This window comes from Conger conger, chromosome 14 (assembly GCF_963514075.1).
Source record: "Conger conger chromosome 14, fConCon1.1, whole genome shotgun sequence".
Classification (NCBI taxonomy): domain Eukaryota; kingdom Metazoa; phylum Chordata; class Actinopteri; order Anguilliformes; family Congridae; genus Conger; species Conger conger.
In genome coordinates, this window is record NC_083773.1 from 2429685 (window position 1) to 2439019 (window position 9335).

At 39.9% G+C, this 9335-nt stretch overlaps 1 long non-coding RNA gene across 22 annotated transcripts in view; it reads left to right on the forward strand.

Annotated features, from left to right (window-relative positions):
* LOC133109589 (uncharacterized) overlaps positions 1-9335 on the forward strand; it is a 187890-nt gene that overhangs the window by 64500 nt on the left and 114055 nt on the right. For all 22 annotated transcript variants that reach the window (XR_009704752.1, XR_009704740.1, XR_009704742.1 and 19 more), the window contains 2 exons: positions 109-177; positions 628-681. This is a non-coding gene — a long non-coding RNA (uncharacterized LOC133109589). The remainder of the gene's footprint in view (positions 1-108; positions 178-627; positions 682-9335) is intronic.

Below are 9335 nucleotides of genomic sequence, written 5' to 3' on the forward strand. Positions count from 1 at the left end.
TCCAATAATGTGGGTCTATGAAGATGAAATACTGATGCAGCTGTTCTGGGCTATTTGCCAGGATGTGCTGTGACATTTACTGTCGAGTTGGGTTTAATGTGTCCACAGTATTCCACCCCAGTGCTCCTTCAGCTCTGACTATTGCTGCACAGTTCACTTCAGAAGGTTTATTGAACAGTAAGTGAATTTATACTTGAAATTACCCAGTTTAACTAATTGACTGTTACCTTTGGACACCCATTAACTGAGACAGCGCAAATGCTAAAGACTGTGTGTGTGTGTGTGTGTGTGTGTGTGTGTGTGTGTGTGTGTGTGTGTGTGTGTGTGTGTGTGTGTGTGTATGTGTGTTACCATATTTGAAAGCTGCAATTATATGTATATGTACATTTATATTCTCAGATGAGATTATTCTCATCTTTTCTGATCCTGAAAACTATATCTTTAAATGTATTTGGCATATATTCCACTTTTGGGAGGGATAATCCTGTTAATATATCCTTCTGTAGCTATTTGTTTTTGCTGCATCAAACAAGATATACTCAAACATGAAATTAGATTATTTATTCTTTTATTATGCAGTTGATCACTTGATTCTTTGGCTCCTTTTAACTCTCTGTTTACTTGTAGGATGAAGTGTCATTAGGAGGAGGAAGGGGTGCCATTTATAGTATCAACAATCGGGTAAGTACAACTTGTTTCCGCAATAGAAAGTGAGTGAAGAGATTCAAAGTATAGCCTCCACTGAACTTTTCTAGAGTGCAGCACAACAATTTAGGAATGTGAATGCACTGAAAACCATAGCTATTCGTTTTTTAATTTGAAATTGTGTCTGGTTTGTACCCTGGTGTAAAGTCCAGCTATTATCAGCTTAAACTACTCGCTGTTTCAAAACATACCTTGAGCTGGTCAAACCATGTTGAGTATGGAGCTGGTCTAACTGGTCAACCAGCTCCCAGCTGATTCAAGACCTCGCTTGAGTTGTTTTTTTCAGCGAGGTAGTAGTCTTTGATGTACATTTTTAATCAGGTAGTCATTTTGTAGCCATTTTGGTGTACCATTTATAGTGCTACTGCCATAGACTACAAGCAGAGCACATATGGCCATACACTTGCTATGATCTGGAACTGATTAAGTGAAGCAAATTCTCCAAAGTATTTAGCTTTTCCCATTGGGCTGTTTGGATTGCTGACTTTAATACACTATACTGTGACAGTCTGGTTTTACTGTAGGTCATGATAAAATGTGTTTATCAAATCAATCAATGGAAACTTTGAATGCATTCCCATGCTGCAACTGGATTGATTTCTGAGTTAATTAATGGTAGCAACAATAAAATAGAAGTGATGATGCTCACAGAATGCCACCATCTGTAGTAGTTCTCCCTTATTAAAGCTCATCACAGTGTTGGAATTCATATTTCTGATAGTGATGGGTGTCATTTATTTCATAGAACAAAACATCCATTACTATCTCGACCATGAATGTCAAAGTTAATGTAAATCGCACACAAGCCGCTCTTATTAAGCCTGCCTCTTGTAGGCCTTTGCATCGAGCTGCAGCTTGCCCACCAGGTCCTGCAGTCTGTGGACGTTCTTCTTGTCCTCCTCATTTACCTTAACCACTACACTACAGGCCGCCCTAGCATACTCTATGGGCCATCATATGGGCTGTCTGGTGATTGAAAATGTCAGGAGCTCAGTTAAAGAAAGATGTTAAAAACATTCAATCTGCCAGGCACAGATGTATTGGCCAACCAGTTGCAGCTGCTGAGGTGAAAATTGAGGTGGCAGGAAAAAAAACCCAACTTCCCGTTAAGCTGACTAGTTGTCTCAACCCATTTTCATCATTTTCAGCAATTCATTCACTACATATTCAATAACATCAGATATACGCAGTTGCTCTTAATTCGACTATAAGGCAAGTGATAAAATGACTTTCATTTGTACTGCAATGCGACATGTCTTTTTACTGTGGGAGGAAACCAGAGTACGCAGTGAACCCACACAGACGTGTTACCTTCTTGCTAAGTGACTTGTACACACTCATCAAGCACTTTATTAGGTATTTATTAGACTTATTATTAGACTGCCCCTCCTTTCTGATATCCCTATCCTTGTCTAACCCCCCCCCCAAAAAAAAAAAAAAAAAAAAAAAAAATGCACTTCTGATGACAACTATGTTTAGAACAGCATTTCCTGTGTATTTTGCTAGTTTCTGGATGTGATGCTCTGACTTATGGTAGAACCTATGCACTTGTAAGTCGCTTTGGATTAAAAGCGTCTGCCAAATGACTAAAATGTAAAATGTAAATGTAAGTAAATGTTATTCAATTCCTGCTGGAGGTGTATACAGTGCATGGGACTAAACAAGCTTGGGAATATTGCACAAAGCACTCCATTATTTGTTAAAGAAGATTATGAAAATATACTTGTTTATATAACCCAGAGGATTTCAAATGTAAGACAAGTGGTGGTCTGCGTAAGACAATCCAGACACTCTTGTGTCATGTGTATGATAGATTCTGGCAGGAATGAGGAGCCTAGTTTAGTCTTGGAGAAGCAGTGAAATGTCACTGGTGTACTGTTGCAGGTCTCTTGCATGCCTTAGAGTTTTTGCATGAAATAAAACTTCAAATCAAATCCTTGTCCTCAGCAGTACAGACGTCAGCATTTCCAAAATGTACCTTATTAACCCTTCAAAATGTGTCATACCCCCAATTTTTAGCCTGGGTATGCAGGCTTTTGTTGTTTCTAAGCACCCGATTGATCTATTAAAGTGGTTAATTACACAGTTAACCACTGCATTAAGCCTTTTGTCCGTTCATTTTCTCATGTTGAGTAATGTTAAACAGGACAATATTCCGCTCTATCCTGACATTTTTCATCACCTTCCTCTGACTCTACTGTAACACCAGCATTTAAGATGATGTAGCTATCATCCAGTTGCATTTTCCATTGAGCAGATTTCACTGAAGTTGGTGGAAGATAAATCACATAGTTTGTCCATACAGTTATAAAGTACCGGCGTGTATGTGTGTGAGTACCGGCTACAGCTGCAGACTGCAAGTGTATCCTAAAGATTTTACTGTGCCCAAGTACAGGAGTGAACCAGCATCACATTACACAATTCATGTGTCTGGGTCTAGAGATGATCCTGTGGGAAATGCTGCAAACTATTTTTATACAGGGTTTATGATATTGTAAGGCACCTCTATTCCCTGGATAAGATCACATCCAAACATGGAATGGGAACGAACATAGAGAAGTGCCTACACATGTTTTATTAAAATGGTGCGCTTGATGCAATAATGTGGGTCTATGAAGATGAAATACTGATGCAGCTGTTCTGGGCTATTTGCCAGGATGTGCTGTGACATTTACTGTTGAAATTACCCAGTTTAACTAATTGACTGAGTAATTGCATGATCTTGTTATCTTTGGACACCCATTAACTGAGACAGCGTAAATGCTAAAGACTGTGTGTGTGTGTGTGTGTGTGTATGTGTGTTACCATATTTGAAAGCTGCAATTATATGTATATGTACATTTCTATTCTCAGATGAGATTATTCTCATCTTTTCTGATCCTGAAAACTATATTTTTAAATGAATTTGAAATAGAACAAAACACCCATTACTATCTCGACCATGAATGTCAAAGTTAATGTAAATCGCACACAAGCCGCTCTTATTAAGCCTGCCTCTTGTAGGCCTTTGCATCGAGCTGCAGCTTGTCCACCAGGTCCTGCAGTCTGTGGACGTTCTTCTTGTCCTCCTCATTTACCTTAACCACTACACTACAGGCCGCCCTAGCATACTCTCTGGGCCATCACCAGCTTCCCCTGTATTATCTACTTTATCTGGATTAAATGTCTTTAACTTTGAGAGAGCTCAGTCATTTCTGAGCTACGCCTTCAGAAAGATGATATAGTACTGGCAAAAGATGTCATGCATATGATGCCTGACAGGCTCATAAATCAAATAAATGTGATACTTGATATCCTTGAAAGATGTACTTGTAAATACAAATATAGCTGCTTACTCAACTAGCAGAACATTATTAATCTCCATTAATATTCAACCTCATTCTTTTTTTGTTTAGTAGTGCTAGAACAATATCAGATTTTATAATGGTGGCTTGGGGTTTGTAGTTGAAAAGTTGTTGACATAATTCATCATTTATTATTTATTGACTATGCTGCAGACAATTCTCATCTTAGCATACAGCATTACCTTCCATCTGACACCATTCCCAAGGCATTTAGCCAACAAGTGATCAAATGGACAATTTTGGTAATATTTTTGTTATTATAGGACAGTACTAGATAATATATTACCAAAAATGTTCAGTGAACAAGGTGAATTTGATATTTGTTTCATTACAAAGATGAAATGCTAATATAACTGATTGGCGTAATCAGAACATGTAAGCACTGTGATGTTTATTGAGAATAAGTCATTAGACAAAATTAAGCGACTTTCTGATATTTAGATGGGTGGGTTGAGTCGGTTTTTTTTAAATTGTGTTGATGTTGGTATTATGTAAGAATTTATCACTCGTGCATAATCTGCAGTATTGGATTCTACAGTAAAGCCCAGCTCCCTATCCCTTATAGTACGCTGTGCCCTTTTTCCACTATCTCCTCTATGGTACTCTTTGAGCTGTTCCAATTGGAAAATCGGTGATCGTATATACGATAATTTGGATTTCTCTGCAGATAGATCAGTCAGTAGGTCCTTTCTCTTGGTCATCCAAAAAGATGCCATTGTAGGCTAGCTGAAAACAAGCTATCTGGTGATTGAAAATGTCAGGAGCTCAGTTAAAGAAAGACATTAAAAACATTCAATCTGCCAGGCACAGATGTATTGGCCAACCAGTTGCAGCTGCTGAGGTGAAAATTGAGGTGGCAGAAAAAAACAACAACTTCCCCTTAAGCTGACTAGTTGTCTCAACCCGTTTTCATCATTTTCAGCAATTCATTCACTACATATTCAATAACATCAGATATAGGCAGTTGCTCTTAATTTGACTATTAGGCAAGTGATAAAATGACTTTCATTTGTACTGCAATGGGACATGTCTTTTTACTGTGGGAGGAAACCAGAGTACCCAGAATGAACCCACACAGACGTGTTACCTTCTTGCTAAGAAGTGACTTGTACACACTCACCAAGCACTTTATTAGGTATTTATTAGACTTATTATTATTATTTTTTACTAACTTCTGCTGCTGTAGCCTATCCACTTTCAAGTTTGATGCGATTTGTGTTCTGAGATGCTCTTCTGCATACCACTGTTGTAATGTGTGGTTATTTGTGTTGCGGTCAGCATCCTGTCAGCTTTGACCAGTTTGGCCCTTCTCCTCAGACCTCTCTCATTAACAAGGTGTTTCTGTTTGCAGAGCTGCTGCTCACTGGATTTCTTTTTGTTTTTTTGCACCATTCTTTGCAAACTCTAGAAATGACTGTACTGCTCATGTTGAGTTGGTCCCAAGCAAGACCACAAAACAAACCAAAGAAAATCCTCTGTTTTCTAAAACGGACGAGAATATCGCTGCAATAAGAGAGCTGACTGGTCATGTGGCATCTTTAGTGTCTAACAGGAGAGAATGAATGCAGAACAAGTCAGATCAAAACCTGAAACTACAGACCTTAGGAGGGTAAAAAGGCAACGTATTGACTGTCAGCATGGTAATACCCAGAACTGTAACCACTGTTTCAAGTGTGGCAATGATAGGCACCGGGCTGAGTGGAAAATGCAGGGAGACCATCAGCGCAGGTCATGATTATGGGACCAGCCATGACCTCTTCAGCAGTAGTGTCCCACAAGGATGTGAGTGAGGAGCACAGTTCCCCTGATATCCCTGAAAGCCGCAGTCCAGCACAGGTACCCATTCTGAGTGAGGAATGGAAGTCAAAGTACCTGCCTCGTATACCTCTTAAGCCTATCAGTGACATTATACAAGATGATGAACAGTTGACTTTGAGAGCGGCCAGTGGCACAGAAATTCCCTTGATAGACCCAAAGACTAAAAGGGCTGATTGATTGGATTTCAGCCATCTGGCCATCTGGCAGTCCAATAATTAATTGGGGAGCCAGAGAGTAGAACAAAGGTGCAAGTAACACCAACTGTTACAAGCTCAGCATCAAGATAACACCATAGCTAGGCTGTTACAACTTAAGCAGACTGGTGAGAAACCAGACCGAAAAACAATGAGTCAGGAAACTGCAAAAATGAAACCGCTGTTACCCGAGTGGAACAAGCTTCATATATCTCAGGAGGGTCTGCTTAATCGGAAAACAGCCACTGGCACCCAGATAGTGCTGCCCGAACAGTACAAGGAACTTGTTTACAAGCATCTTCATTCGGAAATGGGACACTTAGGGGTGGACTGCAGAGACATTGAACATTTCATAACCAAAGTCTGTTTGCTTCAAAATTGGGATTTCCTCACAAAATTCACTATGATCAAGGAAAATAATTTGAGAACCAGTTGTTCAGAAATTAGCCAAAGTACACAGGAATGGGAAATTCCAAAACGACTCCCTACCACCCACAGGGAAATCCTGCAGAGAGGTTTAATAGGACCCTGTTGTCAACATTGAAAATGCTAGAATGAGAAAAGAAAACAAATTGGAGTGAATATTTGAGCACAGTCATTCATGCCTACAGTTGCACAACAAGCGACGCCACTGGTTTTTTGCCAATGCACCTTTTTATCTGTGATTTGGAAGTGCACCTCGCTTACCAATTGATGTAATTTTTGCTCTAAAGAAAGAGGAGGCAAAAACACACCAGGTGTATGCCAAGAGGTGGCAGCAACAGATGAGGGAGGCATATGACATTGCATCCAGGTCGATCCAGAAATCCGCGGCAAGAGCTAAAGCATATTATGACCACAAAAGACCAAGTCCTGTCCTTACGGCTGGTGACAGGGTCCAGGTGAGGAATATGTCAGAGGACCTGGGAAATTGTGTTCCTACTGGGAAGAAAAGGTATACATTGTCGTGACGCAAAAAGGGGAGGATAGCCCAGTTTAGGAGGTAAAACCAGAGTGTGGCCCGGGCAAGTAGAATTCTTCACCGCAATATGTTGACGCCGTGTAATTTCTTAACGCTGGAAGAATCGGCTCCTGTTTACCCCCCAAAGCGAAGGAATTGGCAAAGGCGGGCGGCCCACCAGAGAGCTTGTAGCAGTGGAGACATCAGAGACAGGAAGCTCCGGTGAGGGGGAGGACTATTATTAATCTCACAGGCTCAGACACCATCCAAGGGAAATGGGTTGGAGGTCAGTACCAAGTGTTACTAAAAAAAACTGGAAACCAACCCACACTAGATTCTGATGTAGATGAATTCCAACGTAAGAGTGCAGTTAGAACGTCTGCGGTGGAGGAACCTGCACAACAAGAGACTGTGAAACTGTTGGATACCGCTGATTCCAGTGACCAGGATGTTAGTCAAGTCCCAGCACAGGAGGAAACACAGGTGCGAAGGTCTCAAAGAGAGAGGAGACCAAGAGAGAATTATCTGTATTCACACTAATTTGAAAACCAGAACTGGATTTCAAATGTAGGACATTACTTCATGTGAGAAAGTCCCGACATTTCCTTACTATTTAAGCTGGGCCAAATCCATGTTGTTAAAGGGTCCTGGCACCAGGAAGGAGCCCGGTTTAGCTGAGGAGAAGCCGTGAAATGTCACTGGTGTACTGTTGCAGGACTGTTGCATGTCTTAGATGTTTACCATGAAATAAAACTGGGTGCAGGTTCCATCAACAAATTTCCAGAGTGTCAACACCTCAAAGCACTAAAGAGTTGAGCTGACACAAGCACAACCAACATGTGCTTCATTCACCCTTCAAAATGCAACCCATGAAAAATCAAGATGGAAAAATGGGTTATAATTATTTATGTTTTTAAACCCAACTTTAACTGATGTTTTATCATGCACCAAATTTGTGATATGTTTAATCACATGTGATTAAACATGTTCATGTGGTTCATCATATAACATTTTCTCACGTTGGACAAACAGGACAGTCTTTCTTCTCTATCTTGTTCATCACCTTTCTCAAAAACCAGCAAAACATCTCAAAACATCTGTCACACATGTTCCCCTCATCCTCATCTTCGCCAGACAAACACTCTGTGAGGTATTTATTTGACTTATTTTTTACACTTTGTCTTCTGCTGCTGTAACCAAAGGTTTGACGTTTGTGTTGCTCTTCTGCATACCACTGTTGTAATATGTGGTTATTTGCATTACTGTCACCTTCCTGGCAGCTTAGACCAGTCTGGCTCTTCTCTTCTGACCTCTCTCATTGCCCACAGGTCTGCTGCTCAATGGATGTTTTTTTGTTTTTCGCACCATTTTCTGCAAACTCTAGAGATTGTTGAGTGTATGAATCCCAGGAATTTCTGAGATACTCAAACCACCCTGTCTGCCACCAACAGTCAATCCATGGTGATAGTCACTTAGATCACATTTCTTCCACATTCTGACATTTGCTCTAAGAAACAGCGGAACCTCTTGACCATGTCTGTCCATTTAGTTGCTGCCACATGATTGGCTGATTAAGCATTTGGATTGTTCAAGTTACATTATGCCATTTTTCTCATTACAGATGGGTGAACTAAATACCGTACCCAGTGTTTGTAAATCGACCAGCTCGCAAGACGCTAGATGTCGGCTGGAAAATAGAGCCCTTAGTCTAACTTTGAGCAGATATCAGACAATAAAACCAAATGTAAACTTTGCAAACATGCTCCAACAGCGCTGAAATTATGTAAAATCATGTAAAAATATAACAACAGTTGACTGACAGATGTGTAGCAGCCTTGCTATGTCACAGTATTTGTAAATGACTGCAATAATAATAAAACATTGTAATTAGAAACATTTTATCCACATGCCTTTGTGTTTTTCCAGACGGATGTAGATTTTGATCTTACCAAAGGACAAATTCAGATAAAAAAGATAAATGGCAAAATGTTTGTGGAAGTGTTAGTGAGCACAGCTAATATTCAAATCTGATCTTACGCATGTTTTGTGAACGAGACCCATTGTCCTTAACAGCAGTTATTGAGTTCGGTAACCATCCTTTGACTTTGTGAAAGGCAAATTTAAGTTTCAAAAGTACAGTATGCCCTTATACTTTTATATTTTCCAAATAATTTAGCCAGCATGGATCCAGCAGTGACCTATTTTGATACATACTTATTTTGTCATGATACAAAGATCTCTATTCCCTTTGAGATATGATATGGTCAAAAATAGATTGGAAACTAACATTCAGAAGTGGTTACACACGTTTAATAAAACTGGTGCACTTGATCC